Source organism: Fukomys damarensis, unplaced genomic scaffold (genome assembly GCF_012274545.1).
Source record: "Fukomys damarensis isolate Sample0158 unplaced genomic scaffold, DMR_v1.0_HiC HiC_scaffold_19, whole genome shotgun sequence".
NCBI lineage: Eukaryota > Metazoa > Chordata > Mammalia > Rodentia > Bathyergidae > Fukomys > Fukomys damarensis.
Genome location: NW_022900931.1, coordinates 32,251,263 through 32,276,988, shown reverse-complemented (window position 1 = coordinate 32,276,988; position 25,726 = coordinate 32,251,263). Strand labels below are relative to the sequence as shown.

Below are 25,726 nucleotides of genomic sequence, written 5' to 3'. Positions count from 1 at the left end.
CTAGAATAGCAAAAGCCATTTTAGGCAACAGACACATGGCACCAGTTGTAACAATTCCCAATTTGAAACTATACTACAAAGCCACTGTGATAAAAACAGCATGGTACTGGCAAAGAAATAGGCCTGAGGATCAGTGGAACAGACTGGAAGACACAAAAACAAATGCAGATGTACTCAGCTACCTCATCTTTGACAAAGGAGCTGACCATCCTCAGTGGAGGAAAGATAGCCTCTTTAATAAATGGTGTTGGAAAAACTGGATGTCAACCTGCCACAGATTAAAATTAGACCCTTATCTTTCACCATGCACTAAATTAAAATCCAAATGGATTAAAGATCTAAATATTAAAACAGAAACATTAAACTTGCTGGAAGGTAAGTTAGGCAGAACTCTGGAAGGCATTGGTATAGGAAAAGACTTTATGAACAAATCCTCAGTAGCACAGGAACTAGCAGATAGAATCAACAACTTGGATCTCACCTTACTAAAAAGTTACACAGTTTTAAGTGGCCTGTTCTAAGCTTTTTTCCTAAGTTCAGTTTAATGTAACTCTGTGTATGTGTGCTTTTTTTTTAAATAGAGCACAATTTTTTTAAGAAAATACATTTCAAATTAGAGAAGAAGCACTTGTACTATTATCATTACTTTGCAGATCAATTTCAATGTATGCATGTTCCTTGTTAATATTTGGTCTTCAAATAAACAAAAAGGAAACTTAGGTTTTTGTATGATTGGAAATGAGAGCATGAGAGTTCTAATGACCTTGTACTTCAGATAGCATTGATCCAGGGTTACCTGGTTTCTAAGGTCAATTGAAGGTATCAGTTAGACTGCACTCCCTAAACTACATATTTGTATTAGTCAGCTTTCCACGACTATAACAAACACCTGAGATAACAAAGAGAAAAAGTTTATTTTGGATCAGTTTTGGCAATTCCAGTTGGTGACCAATTGGCCCCATTGCTCTGGGCTGGTGCTGAGGCAGCACATGTTAGCCAGAAGTGTCCAGTAGAGCAAGCTTCTCATATCATGGCCAGAAAATAAAAGAAACTAGGATTTCACAGTTCCCTTCAAGAACACACCTCCAATGACCTAAAACCTTCCACAAGGCCCACCTCTTAAAGGACCTACCATCTCCCAAAAATATTGCTCTTGGGCACTCAGCCTTGAACATATGGGCCTTTGGGGGTTATTCCAGATCCAAAGTGGTGTTGTTATTTTCACAAAACCATTTTATATGACCTCTGTGTTTATTCTCATAGTCAGTCTCTCTGGCTAATTTTTACCAAAATTTGTTTCTTACTGACTGTTATGTTTTAGTGTTGGGTCTCATACTAAAAGAATAATTTATAGGCCGAGGATTTAGCTCAGTAGTTCTACCACCTGCCTTGCAAGCACAAGGTCCCAAGTTCAATCCCCAGTACCAAAAAAAAAAAAAATTTTATAGTCCTTGAAAAAGAAAGAAGATATATCAAAGATGTATCAATCATAAAATGAATTTAGAGAGATCACTTAGACGTTCATTTATTTCACATAGAAACTCCCTCTGTTGCCTTGTCCTGTGATATTTATCCAAAATGATAACATTAAATAAAAAAACATAGTTTGCATTCATATAAAAATATCTCATGCTATGAAATACATACAGCTCAGATCCTTGTAATAGCACTTATTATTGCACACTTACCATTACCTAATTTAAAATTATCTAGTTATACATAATCTAATTTAAAATCATAATATCTAAAATATTAATATCAAAGTTGTTTAAGTGCTTCCTGTGTGCCAAGCACTTTTCCAAGCATTGCAGTAATATTGACTTATTAGTCCTTATAGCACACTCTAGGAGATAAGTGCTCTTATTGTGTTTATGTTTGGAGAAGGAAACTGAGGCACAGAAGGGCTATGGTGCCTGAGATCACATAGCTACTGTATGGCAAAGCCAACCTTCTATCTCCAGGGCCAGTAGGAAAGTTATCCAGGCTCCTCACCATCACCATTCTGCCCCAAGGAAGAAAGAATATCATCCCCATTACGTAAGTGAAAAAATTGAGGCTTGGTAGGAGGAAGTACCTCATGCAAGTCACAAATGTTAAGTGGTAGAACAGAGATTTGAAGTGAAGAAACAGAAGCACTTAAATTTATGGGTCTCTCCTGAATTTTTATACCGTATCCTCACATGCTGCTAAAACCCCATCAGACACTCTTGTCTTTGAAATATTTTTGAGGCTCAAGGTAGAAAAATCTAATAAATTTAATTTATTAGTTAAATTTATATATTTGTCACTTATTTCTAAAGCATTTGTAGAAATAAAAATATCTGGTTTACATAGAAGGTCCTTTTGAGTAAAGATACCCATTCAAAAGTATTCTTGGGTCAGGGATTTAGCTCAGTGATTCTGCCACCTGCCTTGCAAGCACAAGGTCCCAAATTCTATCCCTGGTACAATAAATAAATAAGTAATAAAAGTATTCTTTAAAAAAAGTTCTCCTATATGTAAATACTTTTCTGATTTCCATTTTAAAACTCCTTTGAATGAACTTGGCAGAAAACTGGCCATTCCTGATAGCTTAGAAATTCCTTCCAATTTCTCTTTAAAATGCCCTGGAAAGACAAACAAAAAATTAAAAATGTAAATTAAAATTAAGTAGATCATATGCAAAATCCAGCCTGATTCTCCACTGCCTGTGTCATTCAAAGGGTTGTACAGAGAAGCATATTTTTTTAATTAAAAATCACACACTCCCCAGAACAGGACAGAAATTCCCAAAGGAGACAAGACTTGTTTCTGATTCAGCCATTCTGTTACTGTGATACATCAGGATAGCACTAACCAGAAAAACAGATATATTCCTCAACTTTTGAACCAGTATAAGCCAGATTTCTGTTTTCCACCCACAGTCAGCATCTCTGTTTTTGTTTTTGTCAATCTCTTCAGTTATTCATCTCTGGCCAGAGTGGTAGTAGAAGGTGGGGTGGAAGGGAAGGAGCATGGCGTATTGGAGAAATAATTTAGCAGCTCCCACTGGAAGAAGCCATTCCGACGCAGGAACAGCCTGTTCTCAGAAAAAAAAGAGACCAAACCTAACCCTCTGGTCCAGGAGATCTGTCCTAGATACATGCTGGACTTGGGCACAGATTGAACTAGATTCTACATATCCATCTTACCCTCCAATCTGGATAGGAGAAGCCTGTGTTTATACAGCCTCTTTCCAAGCAGGCCTTCCCTCTCCAGGTACTGAATTCTCAGCCAAACCTACATACTCATCCAACTTCTTCCTCAGCCCCTGAGGCCTCACTCCCTGAAAGCACTAAATCCCATCTCAAGAATCCCCACCTTAAACTCCACTGCTCAGAGTATCAACCTAAAGCAACATACTGAACTGTAAGCCCCTATATAGGTACCTTGGCATCTTATAAATACAGGTGACATAAAAAAAATCTTATGTACATGGGTTTTCTTATTTTATACATTTCGAATTAAATTCCAAAAGACACAGAGCCAGGATATTTTGTGGTTCTTGAAACACACAGCCAAGTTCTTTTTCTATAGGGATTGTCACAATTGTACTGCTTCCAGCAATGTTTCAGAGAACAAATTACAATTTGAAAGCACTAGAAATCATCCTTAGTCCAAACTACTAAGGTTATGCTACTGCTACTTTTATTCATCTAATTTAGGTTGCTAATGAGGTTAAAAATTTCCCCACATTTGTCTACTAATTGCACAGCTTTCCTATGTAGGTTTCCAACCTAAGGAGAAAAGCCCATGCCAGGTTTTCAGAAGTTTCAACACCATGAGATTAATCTCAATGTGTGTGAGGCCCTTTCTGTTCCATGGAAGACAATTCCAAGTTTAAAAACTGGGCAAAGTCATCAGGACTGTTTTTCCTGTGTAGAAAGTTTAAAATAAAGCAGATGTGAGACCAGCCTCAAATCGCTTTTCTCATACTGGATTATTTGTCAAGGGATGTTAACTCTTGAACATTCACACGAGGTTGAAAAAATAACATAATAGTCACTAAACTTTCCTTTCTTTTTATTAATGACACAAATGTACTAAATAAATAGCCTGAGCTTGCTTTTGACCAATGACCACTTTGCCTCATCCCTCAGCTACACAGCAAACTCATTTGACTGTCCCCTTTCCCTCTTCTCTTTAAGTGCTCTGACAGTAAATGTCTGCCATGTTTCTTTCTTTGGGTCTTTTGTTGTTTTTCCTTTACAGTTTCCCATGGTGATTTTCTTAACGTGTGAGATGAAATTATGTAGAGTGATTTTTTTTCCAGATCTTTCCATTTCACTCAGGAGTGTGAAATTCCTTACAGTTACCTACACATTCAGTAGAGCTCTCACGCTGAGGGAGAACATTCATACTGGGGACATGCTGTTGACAGTAAGTAAAGGTCGATAGGAAATGCCACAGAGATAAAGTGGATGTTTTCCACATAATTCCCAGACTGCCATCTGACCACTGGCCTACTGTGTCAGGGGGTTTGTTTTCCAGAGACTAAGGATATAAAAAAGGTGTCAGAAAAATTTAGCCCTAGGGTGTACAAGATGTGATCAAAATTGTTTAAATTTAAAAATATGTATTATAGTAAAAGACATAGTGCAATTAATCTCCCTCAAAATACTCCCACTCACTTGGAAAACACTTGTATTTCTGGCCACTTTCTGAAACAGTTCTGGAAGTCTTCTTTTATGTTTTCAGTTGCTATGTCATGGCTGCCTTGATGTCCTGAATCAATTTAAAATGTTTACTTTTTATGGTCATTTTGACTTTGGGGAATAGCCAGACCTAGGGAATAAGGTGGATGAGGACACACTGTAATGTTTTTAAAAGACTGTCTTTCTGTTGGGTGGTACACAACAAAAAGCATTCACCATATTTTTTATCATATTTCAGAAAGCTACACACAAAAGAAGACTTCCAGGACTGCTTCAGAAAGTGGCAAGAATGATGTAGTAAGTGTTTGAAGTGAGGGAAGAGTACGAGGGAGAGTATTTTTGAGAGGGTTATTACCATAATGTTTTGAATTTAAACATTCACCATATATATTGAGTACCCCTTGTGTGTTTCGAGCCTATTAAGACTTTACATTACTTGCCAACATCTAAACCTGAAAGATTTCACATCCGAATTTTTTTCTTTTGAGACACGGTCTCACTATGTAGTTCAGGCTGACTTTGAACTCGTGACAATTCTCCTGCCTCAGTTTCCCAAGTGCTGGGATTACAAGCATGCACCACCACACCTGGCATATATTCAACTTCTAAACAATCTCAAAAAAAGAAAAAGACCTATTAATATTAGCTTCCAAGTTTCCACATGGCAAGCTACTGCCCCCTCTTTAGGTGAGTCATACACTTTCAGTTTGCCAGTCCCCAGGATTACTCATGGTCTTAATCCTCCCTGCCTTTTGCCTCTTTTCTTGATTCTTTTTCCTATGAATACTTTTCTCTTGGCTGAGATTCTTGCTCTTCATGCTTCCTTCCGTTTCCCTTTTGCGTAACCTCTTCCACTCAGAATGCTGTTTGGTATCCCCTCCTCTGTAGAACCCCTCCTTACTGCCCACTGTCGCTTCTACTGAGTTCATCACTGACTCCTCCACACTGATTCTCTGTGGCCCATGGACCTGTGTGCATTTATTTACAAATGCTGGACACTCAGTGGATACTGAGATGTAATCATGCAGCAGGTACTCTGTGAGGGATATCACATAAAAAATTGGACAGAAAAATTGGACTGGGCAGTGTAGAGTGTGTGGGTTATGGAAAATGCACTTACAGGTTAGTGAGTGCTATGGGAACACAAGGAAAGCCATGCTGTCAGAACCTGGATGCCTCGATAAATGACTCACTTGATCCAAGATGTGAAGGACAAGGAGGAATTAGTTTAGGTAATAAGTTGGGGAAAAGTGAATTTCAGAGAACGCTTGAAAGCACAAAGCATAGAGCATGTACTGGGAATTGAACTGGCTCTCTATTGCTCCAGAGGATATGTTCCTTGAAGCAGTAAAAAATAGGCCAGGAATCATTGTAAACTACTCCCTTTCTCAAAAACTTGGTTTTCTTGAATTCCAGTTGAAATTATAAAATAAATTAAACATTACAACTCAAATGAAAGCAATTGTATTTTAGAATGCATATTTAACTTTTATCTTGAGATATACACTTTTGACTTTAGTTGTGTGACATTATGTGCACACTGAGTTTACCACTGATCTTCCTCTGAAAGACAGAGTTTAGAGGGGACTGTGGAAGCAAGGGCATAATATAAGCCATTTTTTATATCAGGCTTTTATTCTCATAGCTAGAAATACACAAATTAGAGAAAACAGTCTTACAAACATTGACAGTAAAAATTACAGAAGGACATGCAAAACTTGCTTACTTATCTTGTGTAAAATCAGAACCTATTTTCTCCAAAAGTTTTCAAAATTATTTTTCTGGAAGTTGTGAATCAAATCTGAGTCCCAAAATCTCTTCTTGAGAATTATATGGCAAATATAAAATTTAAGTGGGTAAAACACTGCGTCCAAACTTTGCAATGGAATTGTCTACCATAGTATCAGGAAGATATGGTCTGAATTTATCTTGCAGGCAGGGTAGATGGTATTTTACATTTCTCCCCTACAAACACTTTCAAGAATTAAGTCAGAAAGAGAAGGCACTAATTTAAACAACAATCCACTCCCCTTTAGCTAGATTTTAGTTATAACTGCCTGAAGCATACTTAACACACATTAATATTGGTGTTTCCTCTTAAAATTTCAGGATCTGTATACAAAATTCCAAATGTATCTGCCAAATATGCCAAGCATCAGTGGGAAATATTAATTTTGAAAATTTGAAATAATTAGTAGTTTCATTGATGTTCTAAAAATGAGTTTCCTGCATTCTTCATCCAAATATCTTTCCTTTTGATAACAAACTTCAGGGGTGCACATACCTTTGTTACAAGCATTCAAATCTTCACAAAGTAAAGCACAGACTTTAGAACTTTCCATGGGATTGACTATCTTGATAATCATGTAAATAACCCTTATAGATTGCCTAGCAGGGATCTGAATGCTTACCTTGAATAGCTGATTTTTTTCCCCTGCCAAATTCATTGCTGTGAATTCTACATTGCTGGAAAACTATTAAATGAGGATTATTTAATCCATTTTTTATCTTATTTTTTCAAAAGAATGTTGAAAGAGCTTCAAAGAAAAGTACTATTAGGTTTAGTTGTATCCCCAATAGTTTGCAAAAACAGCTCTTTCTTCTACTCCATCTTTAACTGCAAGTCATGCAGAAACACACAGGACAGCACCAGATTCCTACGGGAAATCACAAGATGCACACAACTACTAGGAAGTAAATATGAAGATTTGATCTTTTGCAAAACTCAAACCATGATAATATCAGGTAAGAAATTTTTTGCCTGGCTGTAGAATCTGAGAAATAAAAACTCTAGGATAGCTTCTAAGTAATCTCTCAGATAAACTCTGGCAGCACACAGAATGCATAGTTCTCTGAGAATTTCTCCAGTGTTAGGAAATGTTGTTCTCCAGGAATTAAAAGCACTGCTGAGCCAGGTGTGTGGCTAGGTGGTAGAGCATTTGCCTAGTATATTTAAGGCCCTGGGTTCAATCTCTAGCATTGCAAAAATAAATAAATGAACATAACAAGTTTTAAAGGACTTTTTACAAAATATTTTCATTAAAATCTCTTAATATGTTCCCATATATTTAATATCACGTGATACAGAGAATTGCACTCTGTAGTGATAAAATCTGCCTACATAAAAATAAGGAATTTGATGTAAATGCTGTTAAAATGAGATAGGGATTATATGTTTCCTTTGATGGATGTTGTTTTTCCATATAAATGCACTGAGGAACTTGGACCTCTGTTGTTTGCAATATACCTATACTTAACCTTGATATAAAAGTGAATATCATCAGATTTGTGTTTCAGCTGCCACTCTCAGCTCTCCATCACTGTGACAAAATACCTGAGAGGGACTGTAAGGAGGGAAGGTTTTTCAGCTCATAGCAGCATGAAGATTTGTCTCCATTATGTTTGGGCCAATGCTGAGGCAGCACACCTAGTAGGGGCACATGGCAGAGGAAGCTGCCCAGCTCATGACAGCTGGGAAGCAACAGGGAGAGAGCAGGGGCCAGGGTCCTAGTATCCCTTTCAAGGATACTCCTCCAACTACCTAACTTCCTTCTTCTAGGCCCCACTTCTTAAAAGTTTTACCATTCCCAATAGTACATGAGCTGGGGACCAAGCCTCTAACTATAACATTTCATATCCAAACCATAGCAGCTGCCATATATATATATGAAATGTTATATATGTATGTATATCAATAAGGAATCTTTAGAAGAATGCCAAGCTGGTTTTGGAGAGTAGTGAGCAATGGTGATGGCTGTTGGTCCATGACTACCTAGCTTCCTCCTTATACCTGAGCCTAATGAGCAAGACAATTGTTCATTCCTTATGTATGTACACTGAGCAGCTTGAACCATGCCATATTTTAATGGAAACTTAGACAAGGTTTAAAATATCTTTAGAACTCTCTGGTTTCTTAGCTGGTATTAGACTGAATTCCATTGTCAAGCAATACCAAGATATATAAAGAAAAAAGAAACATCCCCTAGCCTCTGCACAAACTCATCCCTCTGACATAAATCAAGGCATCCATTCACCTAGTCTTTATGCACAGACAAACACGTATTTTCATATTTATATTTACATGTACATAACTATGCAGCATTTTTATTACTCTTAGTACTCTATAGCACATTTTCCTGACACTTGCTTTATAACTTAGCAGTTTTTCCTGGATGATCCAACTGGTTTATATGCAGACATATAACTCACTTTTATTTCAAAATGCACCATAAACTGCAATTCTGATTCAGTTTGCATAAACATATATTAAAATGGAGACGTTTTTATACTATTTTTCCATCAAACAACATGGCATGTTTTCCATTTATTGAGGTACTAGGTCCTTCGTTAAAGTTTTTTCCATAGATATTATAATTTTTGCTAAACGTATTAATAGTTTTTGCCTTTATGAAGAGGATTTTATTTTCAGTTTATAGCTAACTGGCTGACATTGGTATGGTAGGCTGCACTACTAATGGCTATAACCTACTCCTTGTTTTGTATTAAGATTAGGCATCCATGCTTGTTGAATATAATTTGTGTTATTAGTCAGCTTTTCATCCATTGTAATGAAATGCTTGAGGCAGGCAGCTTATGAGAAAAAGAGATTGATTTAGCTCACAGTGGTGATGGTTCAAGGTGTTGGTATCAGTTAAGTTCTGATGGGGGCTCTCTCAGCTGGGTCACAGGATGGTGTATAGAAACGGTGGAAGCATGAGCCTGAGGAAGAGATCACATCTTGAACAGGAAGCCAGAGAAGTTATGTGGTGTCAGGCTCAGGCTTTAATAACAATGCTTTCTCTTGAATTACCAATGCATCACACAATAGCTACCTTAATCCCTGTCAAGGGTATGTTCCAATTACCTATAGATCTCCCTCTAGGCTCTATCTCTTAAAAATTTCACCACCTCCCAAAACACTATCCCAGGAGCTAAGCTTCCAACACAGGGACCTTGGATAATAAACCACATCCAAACCATAACATTTCATAATACCTTCAGAGATAAGGCATGCTTCCTTTCCCCATTTGGCCTGGCCAAGCGACTAGCTTTGAGCAAAGGATGTGATTAGACATGAAATGAGTTAATCCAAGCATAAGTTTTAAATTCAGTTGTGTTATAACACTTAGCCTCTTGAGTGTTTTCTCTCTAGCATGAAAATGTCTTTGTAAGAGCTGCTCCTTCAACCTAGATCTCAGAATTAGAATGCTTGTGAAAGCAGACTTCCAGCCAACCTATAGTTTGGAGCAGAGCAGCAGCCAATTGTTGAGAACCGTAAAGAATCTCATATTTTACCTTACACTCAAGCCAACATGTTAACTCGCCAGTTTCATGGATACTGAGAGAAAACATCTGGGTCAGAGACCAAAGACTTTATTATAGGAAAAGCTGAAGTGAGAATGTCAGCATGTATGAGTCTACTCTCTGAGTCTTCATCCTGACAGTGGTAATGTGAATGGGCCCAGATGAATGAGTGGGACAAATAAAAGGTTTCATTCCAGGAAAAGAATACTGGGCTTGAAATCCTATTATTTCATAGCAAGCAGTGGGCAAACCTGCTCTTTGCCCCCAAAGTAGAAATTACCTCTTTCAAGATTTCCCACAATAAACATGACCCTGAGAAAATGATGGGTAGAAATGATCAAGCCCTATATGTTTAGCATACCCAGAAAGAAATGCACAAATATGAGAGCCATGCAGAGGTGTCTCCCAACACCAAATCTCAGCTTTTATGTGATGTTAACAAGAAATACATGGTTGTTCAAGCCACTGTGATATTAGAGAATAGCCACTAATATTTGTGAATTTATCTTACCTCTTGTCACTTTATGATTATTTTAATATAATTGGTTTACTATAGCTTCTTGGGTTTTCTATAAGAACTTCTGTAAATAATATAATCTGCCTATTGTTTTCCAGGATTTATATTAATTTTTGCCTTGTTTTAATCTAATCTCCAAAACATTTCTGAATAATAATGATAGTAAATATGCCATTTTTAGTCATTATCTCCTAGTTCCAAACCTACTATTTCATACTGTGCTTGTCATGCCTGATCTGGAATCCTGAAAATCACAGCTTTGCTTTTGAATTTTGTTCCCCATTAAATTCTGCTGCTAAAGATGTTTCAGGGAGATCACAGGCTAGATAATGATTTAAAGACAAGGAAGTAATACATATAGTTTGTAGGGTATGTTACACACATGAGGATAATCTATTTCACAGAATTAAAATGTTAACTTGGGGGAATTTGTTTCTGAGTAGGGTTTATGAAGACATGAAATTTTTATAATCACATCAATTATGTGTATGTAAAAGTACTAGAAAGTTGTAGTTTAAAACTCTAAACAACTGACTTAAAAAGGTTTATTCAAGCTTTTTCATCAGTTTTCTAAAATGTCAACCAAGGATAACATAAAATATGCATTTAATGTTAAATTGGTGTTAGCTCCATTTTGTTGTTGTTGTTGTTGTTATTTTTTGTACCAGGGATTGAATTCAAGACCTTGATTCTGTGAGGCAGGTGTGGCAGTTTTATGTTTTATAATTTTTTTATTCATTGATTTAATTTTTGCTTGTTTTAAAAACATTGGTGCTATTTTATAACAACAGCATAATATACACCAAAGGAAGAAAATTACGTGAAGTAAATGTTAATGAAAAATCACTTGGAACACATTCCTGATTTTAAAATGGAATTTGATACTCTAGGGGTTGTTTTGGTTTGTATATTTTATCAAACTCTCAGAGTTGATGAGAATTATTGAATTCAGAGTTGGTCCTGAGAAGGGAGGGATGCAAAAACAGATTAACAGTGAAACTTCAGCAAATCTCTCAATTCTTCAGCCTTATCTTTTCTTTTGAAAATAAGTCTTTGCAGGTGTGTTTCCTATTTTGATTTCTTGCTCCACAATGTTTATCATGTTCTGGATTTACCAGCAATTGGTGTATGCTGAAGGCTCATTTATTTCTTACAAAATGTCACTAACTCACTCCTGTCCTCTTAAATTTAAAACAGCTGCTACCCTTGGTAGGAACTAAAGTTTTGCAGACAGAATTCCAGACTCTCTGTATGCTTGTATTACACTATTGGTAATAACAATCTCTGTCTATCAAGGTGATGAGGGAACAAAGTGCTTCAAGGTATGTATTTTCTCTATATATACATAAAAAGCTAAAATTTTTATTTTGCTAATAAACTCATGACTGAATTAAAACTATTTGAGGCATCATAATTTAGTTTTACTTGAAACACCATAACTTCCAATGTTGTTTCCCTTCCATGGAGTTATATTTTTAAATAGTATTTCTGAATCAGAGTAACACATTTACTGAAAGAAAATAGCACTGGAGCCCAAATAAAATATTAAAAAGCAGGCAAATTTGGAAAAAGAAACATTCTTTAATTTTGAATTGGGTTTTTTTTAGTCTACATTTTTCACAATTTAGAATCTATAAACTTCTCAACTTTTATTTGGAAGGAAAGCAACAATTCCAACTTTTTAAATGTGTCTGATATTATGAAAAAGTGAATTTGACATAATCACTAAATCCTTGGATACTTCAAACACGAAAGTCTTTTTTCATTTTATCTTTGTGCTTTGTTGTGTTATAAAAAAGAATTTATTTTGTTCTTTTTCCCTTTAGTACCTTGGACTGTTTGATTTTTGTAAAGATACATGCTTTGAAAATGTTACATACTATTTTCATGTATTAGATAAATCACTGAGACAGTAAAGAATGTAAAAAGTACTTCATGTTTTATGAGAATGAAATCCGAATCATTCTCCAGTGAATCCATGGTTTCCTGCAAGATAAGATCTCATCCTGGTAAGAATTTATCTTTAAAAAAAAAAACCATAATTTTTGGAGGGAACCCTAGTCATAAAATCCAATATATCAATAGACATAGCTCTTATTTTAAAAGTCACCCAAGTCTCTGGATGCTGTAGTATAAAGTACTGATGTTAAGTGTGGTAATATTCTATAAGAACATAAATACATAGAAGCGAAGAAATAATTGTTCATTATTAAAAAGTTCATTCTGATTAATAAAATTAAAATGCCCAGTAATCCTTAATTAAAACCTTTAGAATTCCTTCCTTAGTAGTGGGAATTAACTTTGCAGTTAATTTGACATTTTGAAATGTGGAAAAGCAAGATAAAAAGCCTGTTGGGAATGGGAAGAAAATTTCCAGTCTCTCGGTAACGAATCCAATTTAGTCAGGTTTCTCTTCTTTTAATAGTTTTTTCTGAAAGCATTAATGTTTCCAATCTCAGTCCTCCCTATTTCCCTTTAAAAAACATAAGGAAGCTAGTTTTAAAGACCTATTTCCTTTTATTTAGAAGTGTGTGGCTGGATTTGTTGCTGATCAAAATGGCAGCTGAGGATGCCAAAAAGTTTAAAAAATACAGACACTGTTAAAGATTCATAACATTCTCAATCAGATAAAAGATATATCGACATAAATGAAGCTTAAATTTCTAAGCGTTTAATACTTTTAATAATGCCCAACTTACCTCAGTGTTCATTCATTCATTCACCAAAAATATACTGAGTACTGCACTGGAGATCCCAGGTAGAGGCACTCCCTATGTAGAAGGGAAACATAGGTCAATGCTAGTTTCAAATTCTTATGTAGAGTTACATACACCTATATGAAAGAGACTTCCTTAATGAGAACACTTCCCAATGGAAGTATTATCTGATTCATGGCTTTAGGAAAGAATAAGCAGAAAGTGGGACATTTATCCCTGACAGAGAGAAGGTTATATGCAAAGAAGTGGGTATGGTAAATGTGGAACTAGAGATGTGTGAGATTGTCTGAAGGAAAGTCAGTGGTGACAGAGCTGAAGAGAGGGATATGGACTGCAGCCAGCATTGTATACCAAGCTAAGGAGTTAATTTGTTAAGTCTGCTGGCAAAGGATTTTAAGTAGAGAAATGACATTATATGCTTTTAGATTATGGCAGGTCAGATCCCCTAAGAAGCAGCTGTTAGGACTTCGAGATTTGCATGGAGCAGTTCATGTTGGGAATAACTTTGAGCCAGTGCCTGTAAGATAGTGATATATATTACATCAGCTGCCATGTAGTTTCATCAGGGACTGCAGCTGATCTCACGGGAAGCCATGGACCTGGAATTACTGTCCAAAGTTGCCCTCAGGAGGCCATGTGGCCATGCCTTTGCACAGCAAAGATGTCATTGGATATGGCTGCCTCTAGGGAGGAGGGGTAACCTGGGGCAAGGCACATTCCTGCAAATGAGGATAATGCTTAGAGAGAGGTGTAGCTGTAAGCAATCATTTACCTACAAGTGCACAGCAGAAATTAGTGTCTCAATCCTGAAAAGGAATCTGAGCAACACACCACAGAACCCACTGCAGGTGCCTTATTTATTTATTGCCTAAACCTGAGCAAAGTGAGAGGGACAGTCTTAAGGCAAAAAAGACTTTCTAGAAAGAAATCATATGGAATTTTACAAAAGGGGATAATGCCAAAGATGACAACAAAGATACACAGCAACCCAGTGTGTGTGAACGCACATGAAATAATGTAGCCTGAAACTACAGAGAAAAGATGGTTTGTTGACAAAGCAGTGCTGACCTATGAAATTTAACTAAAAATGATTGTAGTTCTAATTACAAAAACTAAAATCAAAGGATAACGTGAAAAATTCTCTAGCTTCTCTTGCTTTTGACTTTGTAATAAATCATAAATTCTGGAGATCACACAGTTGATGTATGGGTGAAAATATTTTCCTAGCTTACTTTTTAGGGATCTGAAGGACACTTTTGTCAAAACCATGGATCTTTCACTTGGGCCTGAACACAGAAGTCCAATGGGTGCCACTCTGATGTCAGATGGTCCAAGCTGTACCTTCAGATTATACTAACACCAACATTTTCTGAACATATGTCCTGTGAAGATCCATGAAGTTTGACGGTTACAGGACTAGATTGTTTCATCTCCAACAGCCTATCCCTACTCCTTCACTAACCCTTCTTCTTCATACCCTGAATATCTCCCAGCTCTATTCTTGGGAAGGTGGATTTGAGACTTGGGTCTCAAATTTCTCTCTCTCCATGGCCACCTTGCATATACATGCTTTCTCTTTTACACAACTGCTTCAAGTGAATATGCCACTATCTATGATAACTGTATGTTGAATATATGGCTATACATTGGTTAAAAACTCTTTAAATTGTATATTTATAATTTGTAAATTTTATTGTATCATTTAAAAAATGAAATAAAAATAAGTGAGTATCTCATATTTGGTCAAACTTTATTTGCTTAAATTCTGGTTTCCAAGAAAAAGTCCTTTTGTATAATCTTTGGTATAATTTACTGAATGAGTATTGTTAGTATATCAGTCTGGTTTTGATAAACGGCCCAGTTTTATTTAAGAAGGGAATTAGACGCTTGTGGTTTAATGCCTTAGCTACTAGTGAATTGACCTTAAGCCCATTTTAAGAAGCTGATCTACTTTACGTGACAAGGATATTTAAAAATAATAATAAAAAGATAAGAGTGAGAGTCTTAATATATAAAACAAAAATTCAGAGTAATTTAGGATAAAATAGGCCTGTCTTTGCCTGGATCATATGTGTGAACATGTAGTTAAAAGCCCACTTATTTGGATAGATATAGATATAAATATGGCTGGGTAAAAATTTTAAAGTGTATATACCTAAAATGTACCAATAAACTCATGAGGAAAAAAAAGTGAAAAAAATGGCAGTTTTCTCAACTATAAGATAGGCCTAAAGGCAACTCTTTAGCTTTTTCTTCTTTGTCCCTTTCAAACCCCCAGAGTCTAAAAGGCAAACACCTGGGATTCTTTAAGTATCATCATAAATCTCTACTGACATTACTCTCCCATTCTGCTTTATATTTACTCAAAGGGTAGATTTATAGTTAAAACCAGAAAGCAGAGCATGGGTCTTAATTCATTTGGGTGGCTATAACAAAATGTCATAAATTACATATCCCATAAACAACTGAAATTTATTTTCCACAATTCTGGAGGCTGGAAAGTCCACGATCAAGGTACCAGCAGATATGATGTGGTGAGGGTCTGTTTGCTGGGTCATGGAACCACACTTTGTGGTGTCCTCACCTGATGGAAGGGCAGGACAACTGTCTGAGGCCTCCTTTATAGGGCACTAATCCCACTTATCAGGGCTCTACCCTCCTAAAACCACCACACTGAGGATTAGGTTTCAACATATGAATGTTGTGGGAACACAGACATTCAGACCACAGCAGCTTGAGAATGCATATAGAAAAATAAAGTGTTATTCATGTTATTTCCCCATTCATATCAGCTTTTGTCACTGTTGCAATTTTGTTCCATGACACCTGAGTCAAAACAACTATAATATTTAAAAAAAATTAAACCCAATCTGGCTCAGCTTTCATATACAAGAGAGGTAGAAAATGCAATATATTTGTTCTTTTTGTATCTATTCCTTTCCTTGAGACTGCTCATAGACCTAGAAAGAATGGGGATGAGCCTTCAGTCCTGTGTCCTGCTGCTGCTACTTCTGTGTCACCCCTGGTCATACAGGCCTATGTGGTCTTTTCACACGTATGTAGCCTCATATGATGGGGTCAATTTGGGCTCAGGATTGTCTTCCTGAAGCCCCAAGCTGTGCTTTTTGTGGTCCAGCTTCCCTTAGGGTCTGTGTACAAATGAGACACTGACACCACCTATGGTTTTGAGAACCTCCATTCGCCCACTCTCAGGCCAACTTTTGCCTTTGCAGTGGTTCTCAAAGTTCAGTTCCACACCCAGCAGCAGCACCAGGAGAATTAGTTTTTATCTTAAAGTCTACCAACTAATTCTAATGTGTTACCACAGTTGAGAATATTTTATTTTTTTGAGAATATTAGTTTTAAGAAAATGAAGATAATAGATTTTGAGAATATGTACAATATAAATGTAATGTAATATATATGTAATACAATGTATTTAAATATTGACAATCAACTACCATTAAGTTTTAAGTGAATCTGTAAGAGAAATTACAGATTTAATCTTAATTAGCTGAGAACTTCTTGGAAAAGGTGGAATTATGTATGGAGTACAAGTTGTACAATATTCTGGTTCTCTTTCCCGTAGCCAAGATTACTAAAGTTAAAATATCATCTTGGATTGTAAGGTAATTTTGGAAATGTAGGTCTTGTACTACCAAGCTACAAGAAGGAAGTAATCCTGAGACACTGCTATGGATTGGATACATGTCCCCAATGGACACTTAAGAAAAAGACATGGTCTCCAGCCTATAGAAGTATTGGGAGGTAGTGTAACCTTTAAGAGGTGGGGCCTGATGAGCAGAAGTTAGTTAACTGGACATGTGCCAGCCCCTCCTTTTTATTCTCTTTGCTTCCTGTCTGTCATAAGTCAGCATCCTCCTCTACCACACACTCTTGCCATGCCACAGGGCCAAAGCAATGGAGCCAACCAACCATGGACTGAAACCTCCAAAACTGAGATAAACTTAACTTTTCTTCTTTTTGAGCTATTTCAAGTGTTTTGTTATAAATATGGAAAGTTGAACAACACAGTCCCATGACAACTGCCCAGGACAACCTATGTCCAGACATGTTTACATATAAATAAAATAAACTTTCATCTTTTTTCCCCCCACCCTAACTTTTAATCTTGTTTAAGCCTATTACCTTGGATTTTCTCTCACTTCCAACCAAACTTTATCCTAATACAAACAGCGCATGACTAAACAAGGAACTCTCACTAAAATAGATACCCACATTTTATTACGATTAGAGCTTTTAAAAAATGTAATATATGTGACTGTGATCATCATTTTTATATATATAGAATAAAACATTTCTGTTATAGTTACTAGACATTTACTTCCTCTCTTCATGTAATACATGACAAGAGAGAGGCCCAGGAAAAGAAACCTGTATGACTCTCTGCTGATTACCAGTGTGTTTTGTGAGTGCCATTAATATAATACATACATATGCCAGACCATGCTGGCAACCCAGTCTTCTGTTTTACATTTTTAGACTTTTCTCAAATATTTTTCCCTTTTGTTTAAATACTATCAAAGTTGACACCCTAAAATATTATCCCTAAAACACAAAAAAGTTCCTTTTCCAGAAGACAAATTGTGAAAACTATTTGCAGGGGAAAACGTAACTATTTGAAACCATAAATTCATATAGAACATTACTGAATTTCTGGGAAATTTGTTCATTATTAAAGTTTAATGAGCCTTCTTAAGCTAGAGGCCTAAATGATCAAGTCCTTCTTTTCAAAATCCATCACAAACTCCAATGCCTTAAGCAAGCAGGTAGGTTAAATAACACCCAGTGGGGTTGTGGGAGGTTGGGTTCTGTGTCTCTGAACAGGCAGCCCCTGTCCTGTGATGAATGCCTTGGTAAATGCTACCAAGGTGTTTGATTTTTCAGAAGCAGCTAAAAGAATGGCTTTTTAAATGTATTATTTCTAATACCTAATTCAAAAATTAAAAAAACATAGTATGGACCAAAAGCAGCACTGTTGTGATCTGAGTACCACATCCAATTTACAGTTTGTATGGAATTGGATCTAAATTTGCAAAATTAGGTTTAAAAATTTTACTTTACCAAATAATGCACAGAAAAACAAAAGGCTGAATAAGTACACACAGGAACACACATGGAGATTCATGTATGCACACATATACAAGAACTGATAGAAAGATATGGTGATATAGCAATGAGACACATTTTTATTAATTTCAGAATACTCACCTTCACTTTGAATATGTATAGTCCATCGTTCTAGCCACTTTCTGAAACAATTCTAGAAGTCTTCTTTCTTGATTATCTTTACAAGATGTGGTCAAAGGTATGATGAATGCTGTTACTGAATGCCATCCAATGGAAAGGCAGGCTTCTAAAAATGTTATGGCTTATCCTCATTCATGCTATTCACTGGATTTGGCACCATGTAATTTTTGAGTCTTCTTTAAAGTTAAAATGATCACAAAAGGTAAGCATTTTGAATCAATTCAGGACTTCAAAACACACATGGAAGAGGATTTCCAGAACTGCTTCAGAAAGTTACAACACTATGCATTATTTGGCACAGTGTTGTGTCTGTGTGTGTGTAACTGGACAGTTTCTTTGTAATGATCATATGAATAACTTTAAGACTAACACTAGCCAAATAAATCTCGAATAAAAATACAAGGAAAGAATGCCTTGTCTTGCAATTAATACTTGATATAAAGCATGGTAATTAAAATATTTAATCTTGTGATAGAGAAACTTTAACAATATAAAAAGAGACACATTTAAGTGTCCAAAAGTAGATGTATTTATGTAGAAGAAATTGCTTTATGATAAATATGGTCTAGTTTGAAAAGCAAAGAATCAACTAATCACTAAATAGTGTTGCGTTGACTATTTTGACAAAATAAGTAATATGAAATTATTTCCTATATATTTTTTATTTGTTTTTGTTTTTGTTTTTTTGAGACAGGGTCTCACTATGTAGTTGAGTCTGACCTGGAACTCACTATGTAGCCCAGGCTGGTCTCGAACTTGCAGCAATCTTCCTGCCTCAGCCTCCCGAGTGCTGGGATTACAGGCGTGCGCCACCACACCCGGCTTATTTCCTATATTGTTACAAATAGATTAGCAAAAAAATGTGGACAGCAGATCTCTAGAATATTTAACAATGTAAGAAATTATTTCTGACCTCAAGTTTAGCAAGTGTTCGATAAAGTGCTAAATGTACAATTAAACTATTAAAATTGCTGTGACAGATCATAAGTTCAAATAAATGAAGAAATACTTCATATTTTCTACATCAAAAAATTTACTTTAATTTAGCTTAATAGAACTGTTCTAATTTATTAAAAATTTCTGTAACCCAACCCAAAGGGTAGATAATAATATGTCAAGCAGATAAGACATATGCTGAATTAATTTCTAAGGTGGAGTTTCACAGAACTTTAGGGCCAGACAGGACTTAACTGAAATTACGAGAAGTTATGACTCAATGCCATCACGTGTGATCTTCTTTCTTTTGGTACTGGGGATCAAACTTTGGACCTTGTACTTGGGAGGCAGGTGGAGGAATCATTGAGCTAAATCCCCAGCCCCTATTACGTGTGATCTTGTCAAGTAGATGCTACTCCTTTTTATCATAATTGAAGAAATGTGTTAAATGCCTTTTATGTGCAAATAACTGTGTTAGGTCCTAAGGACACGAAGCTAGATAAATCAGTCTATCTTCAAAGAATCCACAGCTTAGTAGGGGATAAAGATTCATAATCTTCTATAATACAATATACTATGTGTTATTCTATCTAAGATGCCATCAGAAAGGCATGCTGTTGTTTTTTGTATTATCTTCTGGACCTCTCTAAAAAGTAAACTATGATAGCCTTTCAATTTTAAGATGCATTCTGATTTCAGAGATACTTAAATGTTAAAAAAAATATGTGCTAAAAGTGATAATAGTAGCTAGGCATGCTGGCACATGCTTGCAGTTCCAGCACATGGGAGTCCAACACATGAGACAGGAGGATCATTTGAACCCAGGAGATCAAGACCAGTCTGGGCAAAACAGCAAGGCCCCATCTAAGAAGTAAATTAAAACAAATTGACAAATACTGTATATGCTATATGAGAAGTTGTGCTAAGGAACAAAAAGAAGAATGAGCCAATCCTGTAAGGAGTAAAGAGATTCAGTGAAATATAAAAGGCTCAAATTAGCAGTCAGATTATTTTGCTTGATATGATTCCTTTAATCTGCTCAGGGTACCATAAATAGCACAGACTTCATGACTTAATACAGTAAAGCCCATTTCTCATAGTTCTGAACACCAGAAAGTCCAATTAATGTCCAGCAGACTCAGTTTCTGGTGAAAACCCTCTTTCTGGCTAGCAGATGGCTGTTTTCTTCCTGCCTCCTCCTATGGTAGATGAGAGCACTCTGGTGTCTTTTCCTCTTCTTAGAAGGACGTCAGTCTTTCTGATTGGGGACCTACTCAGGACCTCATTTAACTTTACCTCACAGAGACTCTATCTCCAAATCAGCCACAGTGAGGGATAGAAATTTGGCATGTGAATTTGGGAGCGGTGAGTGACACACAATTCAGTCCATAGCAGTCACCTATAGTAGGTCTAATAGTAAACCTAGTAAGCATTTAGTAAAAATTGACTACTAGCAGAGGCAATTAATGATAGAACTTGGACTTGCAGATAAACAAATCTTCTCCAAGTGTAAAGAGAAAACAGATTTCTGTGAAGAATATATAAAGGCCATGAGGTGTTTCTGGAGTTTTCCACATACTAGAGTCTAGTATTGAAGTAGGTAAGGTTTTCTTCCTTGAGAAATGCAAATCTTTTTGATACCCTCTTCTTTTTTCTTTATCTTCTTCTCTGCCTCCCAATCCCAACACACACACAAAGGCAAGTTGGTTCTTTCAGCTGTGAACTCATAAGCTTTACCTGGCCCTGTGCTCCTCAAAGCAAGGAGCTACCTTGGCTTCCTAATTCCTTCCTCCCTCTTTACCTCCCTTCTTGCTAATGGGGGCAGCCTTTGTCCAGCATCCTTTATTTAAAGATTAATTGTTATCTCCTGTTATCTCCCACTGCTTGCTGGACCTTTCAGTAGACTTCAGGTAAGTAAGACTCCAGGTAGCTTGCCCTGATTTCCCAAAATTCTCATAGGGGTAACACTCCATTTGGAAACTCATGAAGAACAATATTTAGTGAGTCTAACCCACTTTATTTGGGAAAGTTATTGCACTTGTAGGAAACTCCCCAAGTCATAAATGAGCTGGCAGAATCCTGGTAGTATTCTGCTAAGTTATGCTGCATTGTCACTCAAATGTTCTTCTTCCTAAAGGAGTCTTCTCAGCGTTATTTTTGACACACTCCCCTCTTTTCTGAAAGCAATTAGCATCTTGAATAAGAAATCTACCCACTTTTTTTGCATTTGAATTCATCCTTCCATTGGTTCCAGTATACACTTATCTACTTATCTCTGCAAGCAGAGAATTTGAGATTATTCTCACAGAACTTAGTCTAACAGAGGAAGCATTTCAAATAATTTCCAGTGAAAAGAGAAAGGACAACTTAGGGAAGGATTATCAGAGAAAATTCCCAGTAGAGATAAAAAACATGAGGAGAATTAGCAAAGTAAAGGAATGGGGATGTGGATGCAAGGTCATAAAAGATACAAAATGCTTTGCAAACTGTGTAATTGAAGACATGAGTAAGACTGTGGATATTAAACCCACATACCTCCACAGCTTTCCAATCTCTGTCTCAGGTCTTTCTTCCATCTGGTCCCTATCTCTGCTTCATTAGTAAAACCTGTGCTTGGTGTAACTCTTGTTTTACAGATGTTCATTATATTATTACGACACTTATGGGTTTGTGCTGGTAATAAGAGCCTTTCTCTCACCAGGAGTGACTTGATTATTGTGTGGGAAGAGCTCTTTCAGATTGGATCTTGGACCTTAGAGAGGGATGCAAGGGGGTTGCAGAGTGGGACTTTGTTTCTCTTGGTCTTGATCCTAAAGGGTGAACAATAAGGTGAAGGGTAATTGTATTAGTCAGATTTCCACCAGTGTGATAAAATACCTCAATTAGCTTGTAAGAAAGAAAGGTATATTATGGCTCATGTTCTCAAGAGATTTCAGTCCAAGGTCTCTTAGACTCATTGTTTCTGGGCCTGGGACTGTGCATATGGAGGAAGATGTTCACCTCAGGGCTGGGGAACAAAGAGAAAGAAGAAAAGAAACCAGTTTCCCACAATCCTCTGCAAAGGTATGCCCCTAGTGACCTAGGGCCTCTTACTAGGCCCCCTTTCAAAGTTTCTATATGTCAAGCTGAGAAGTCTTTAACACAAGGACCTCTAGGGGATATTCCAGAGTCAAACTATAACAGTAGTTACAGTAGTGTTTTAAAACTGTTTTTAACTGACATCTATAGTAAGAAATATATTTAACACCACAACACAGAATATACACATATTACTGACACATTAGTTTTTCCATATTTGTGTTTCAGGAAAAATTACTCTTCTTACATGTGATACAATCTGATATTTTACATTCTGAACAGCATTTTTCAGAGTGGCAATCCATTAATGTGTCGCAAAATCAATTTAGGTGGCCATAATAAGCACCTTAAAAAAATGAACAGACTTGTCCAGTGCCGATAAGATGATAAATAGTGAAGAAAATACCAGTACATTGGGATCAGTCTTTAGGAGCTAAACTTAACTATACATCATGCTGAGCTTTCTAAATTCCTGTTTCTTGTATTATATTTGTTGTTATATGAAATTCAATAAAGATCAGTGATTATGCTAAATCCTGGCATAGAGGTTCAAATCTCGACTGCTACTCAATAGCCATGTGAAATGGGACACTTTACTCCTTCACACCCTACTAGCTTTGTAACATATTATGTAACAGTAATAATTTATTTTACCTAGTTGAAAGGGTTAAGTAAGATAATGGAGAGCTTGGCACATAACAAACACTTGAGTAAATATTAGCCATTATATTTTTTCTTTCACATTATTAAGTACATTAGGTGGTTGGTGGTGCTCAGTTTTTCTCAGCTTGCTAAGTAGGACCAAGACAAGAGCTATGCAATATTGAAGTAGAGGGCTCTGGAAGCCAGATTGCTGGGGAAAGCAGGCATCAATGTGAAAGAATCACAAGAGAAAAGTGAAATTCCCAGGGCCAGAGAGTGGAAAGCCTCAGTCCTTCCAGGGCCAAACCTGGAAGGTACAAGGTTTTATTTCCTTAAAGAAAACAGCTCTTTTTCAGTTCCGTTCTCATAAATATCACCACTTTGACCCCAGCCTCTTACTACCCATCTAGATAAAATTCCAGTTTGTTATAGAAACTTGACTGAATCTGACTATTTTCCTACACATTTTTATTTGACTTTTCCTGAGTTCCCTTCCTGTTTGCCAGTTTTTTTGTTTAACAAATTTCTTTCCTTCGTTAAGTAAGATTTTTAAAAAGACATCAAGAAATAAAACTGAACGAGATGAGTATATTCTGTATTACCATCTTTCAGAGGCAACAGTATCCTTTTAAAAACATTTAATACATTTGTTGTATATTTCTTAGCCATTTTCTCTCCAAAAGATGGCAGATGACATTTACTCGTGGGATAATCTAAGTTATATCTAGAACCTTGCTATCTCACTCAGAAAATAAATTCCTATTTTTTGGAATGATAGGCATAAAACATTTCTTAAGCATGTAAATTATGAAACTGACAATTTAAAAGTCACAAAAGTGTGTGTGTGTGTGTGTGCGCGTGTGTGTTCCACTAGGGATCAAACAGCCGGGTCCTTACATTCCCAGTTTCTGAACTGCCCAGGCTGGGCTGGAATTAGTGATCCTCCTGCCTCAATCTCCAGAGTAACTGGGAATACAAGTGTGCACCACAGCATCCGGCAAAATTACACTTTTGTAAGGAAAAATATAAATAAACTATTTTAAAGGTATGTGAAACAATTAAAAAGTGCTACTTTTCTATACTTCTGCAGAGAACAAAACCCATAAAATTATGTACATTTCAAAATTCTCACATCACTTATTCAATCATATATTAAGATGCATCAACATTATTCAAACGAGAAATTTTGAAAAAGCTCGAGTATATTTTTTCAGAAAAATATTTTTAACCAGCTCAGGTCTCAGTTAACTCTAACTTTCTCCATCATTCTTTCCTAATGAGTTTGTAAACCAACCATTGTTTTAAGTTGTACATACAATGGAGCCACCTAGTAAAATCCCTGCCCTGGCTTTCTGTCATGATTCCAAGTAAAGTGTTCCTTGGTATTTTCAATACTTCCTCCTTACCATCTTATGGCCATCCCAGGCTTGTTTTTCCCATTCTTTATTTTTTGCCCCAAGACATATTTGAGCCATTTACATCATAAGGCTTATTTTTCCGTTTGTGAGTTTTTTTTTTTTTTGTACCGGAGATTGAACTCGGGTCCTTGCGCTTGCAAGGCAGGCCACCGAACCACTGAGCTAAATCCCCGGCCCATTTGTGAGAGTATTAAGAAACTAGAAACCAAGTTACTACTGTTGTCAGCTCTTTGCGCTGACGTTTTTCCTTCTACCGGGCCATCTTTTAAAACCAGAACGCGTTTCTGGGAGCATGAAAGAGCAGAGCCCCACTCGGACGCAGGAAGGCATTGTCACGTAGGCGGTGGGGGCCGGAAAGTTTGCACTCACGTTTATACAGATCACCATTTGTTAAACTTAGGTGAACAGGGACCTACAACGTACTGAACTGGGCGGAGAGAGGACATGAGTGGGAAAGGGAGCAGCTAAAACCTCCACAGAAAGGGCTGGAGGGGACTCGCGACCTAGCAGGGGCAGGTGGGAGCCCGAAGAGGGCCACGAGCCAGAGCCGGAGCCGGAAAGGCGGGCCCGAGGGGGGGGAACAGAGGCAGGTGTAACAGAGGCCGGCGGGGCGGGGCCTGGAGCGTGGTCTCCGATCCCGACCCGCGGGGGGACGGAGTGGTCAGGGCTGAGGACGCGGTTCCAAAGCTGAGGGAAAGCAATGGCTGTCTCCACACGTGGAGAACTTTTAACGTACACGTGAGGGGAGCAAAGCCATGTCTGGAAAGATTACCTCAGAACCCGGGCGTCCTACTTCAGGAGGCCGGCGGGGCGGGGCCTGGAGCGTGGTCTCCGATCCCGACCCGCGGGGGGACGGAGTGGTCAGGGCTGAGGACGCGGTTCCAAAGCTGAGGGAAAGCAATGGCTGTCTCCACACGTGGAGAACTTTTAACGTACACGTGAGGGGAGCAAAGCCATGTCTGGAAAGATTACCTCAGAACCCGGGCGTCCTACTTCAGCCCTCAGGCGACAGCTTGTGTGCTGTGTTCCCGGGCTCTCTGTCCCTTTCCGCTCCTTCCCAGTGTCCCACCTCAGCCCAGGGCATACACTGTCAGACATCCAGGAGCTGCGCCGCCGCGGGAGACCAGACCCGCGAAGCCCACCTGCACTGGCCGTCTGCGCCTGCGCAGG

General features: G+C 37.3%; 1 protein-coding gene and 1 long non-coding RNA gene across 4 annotated transcripts in view; one reads left to right on the top strand and one right to left on the bottom strand.

The window, feature by feature from the left end:
- LOC104860219 overlaps positions 1–25,720 on the bottom strand; it is a 30,719-nt gene extending 4,999 nt beyond the window's left edge. The window contains exons 1-4 of one of the 3 annotated variants that reach the window (XR_779628.2): positions 25,529–25,720; positions 21,954–22,228; positions 13,194–13,265; positions 7,338–9,392 (exon numbers count right to left, since the gene is read on the bottom strand). This is a non-coding gene — a long non-coding RNA (uncharacterized LOC104860219). Of the gene's footprint in view, positions 1–7,337; positions 9,393–13,193; positions 13,266–21,953; positions 22,229–25,528 lie in introns of those variants that run through there. The other 2 variants (XR_779627.2, XR_779624.2) reach the window with 2 other exon arrangements.
- The window catches only part of Znf438 (zinc finger protein 438), a 199,876-nt gene continuing 199,205 nt past the window's right edge, over positions 25,056–25,726 (top strand). Inside the window, exon 1 of the mRNA XM_033765630.1 lies at positions 25,056–25,072. The gene's annotated coding sequence lies outside the window, so the exon portion shown is untranslated. The remainder of the gene's footprint in view (positions 25,073–25,726) is intronic.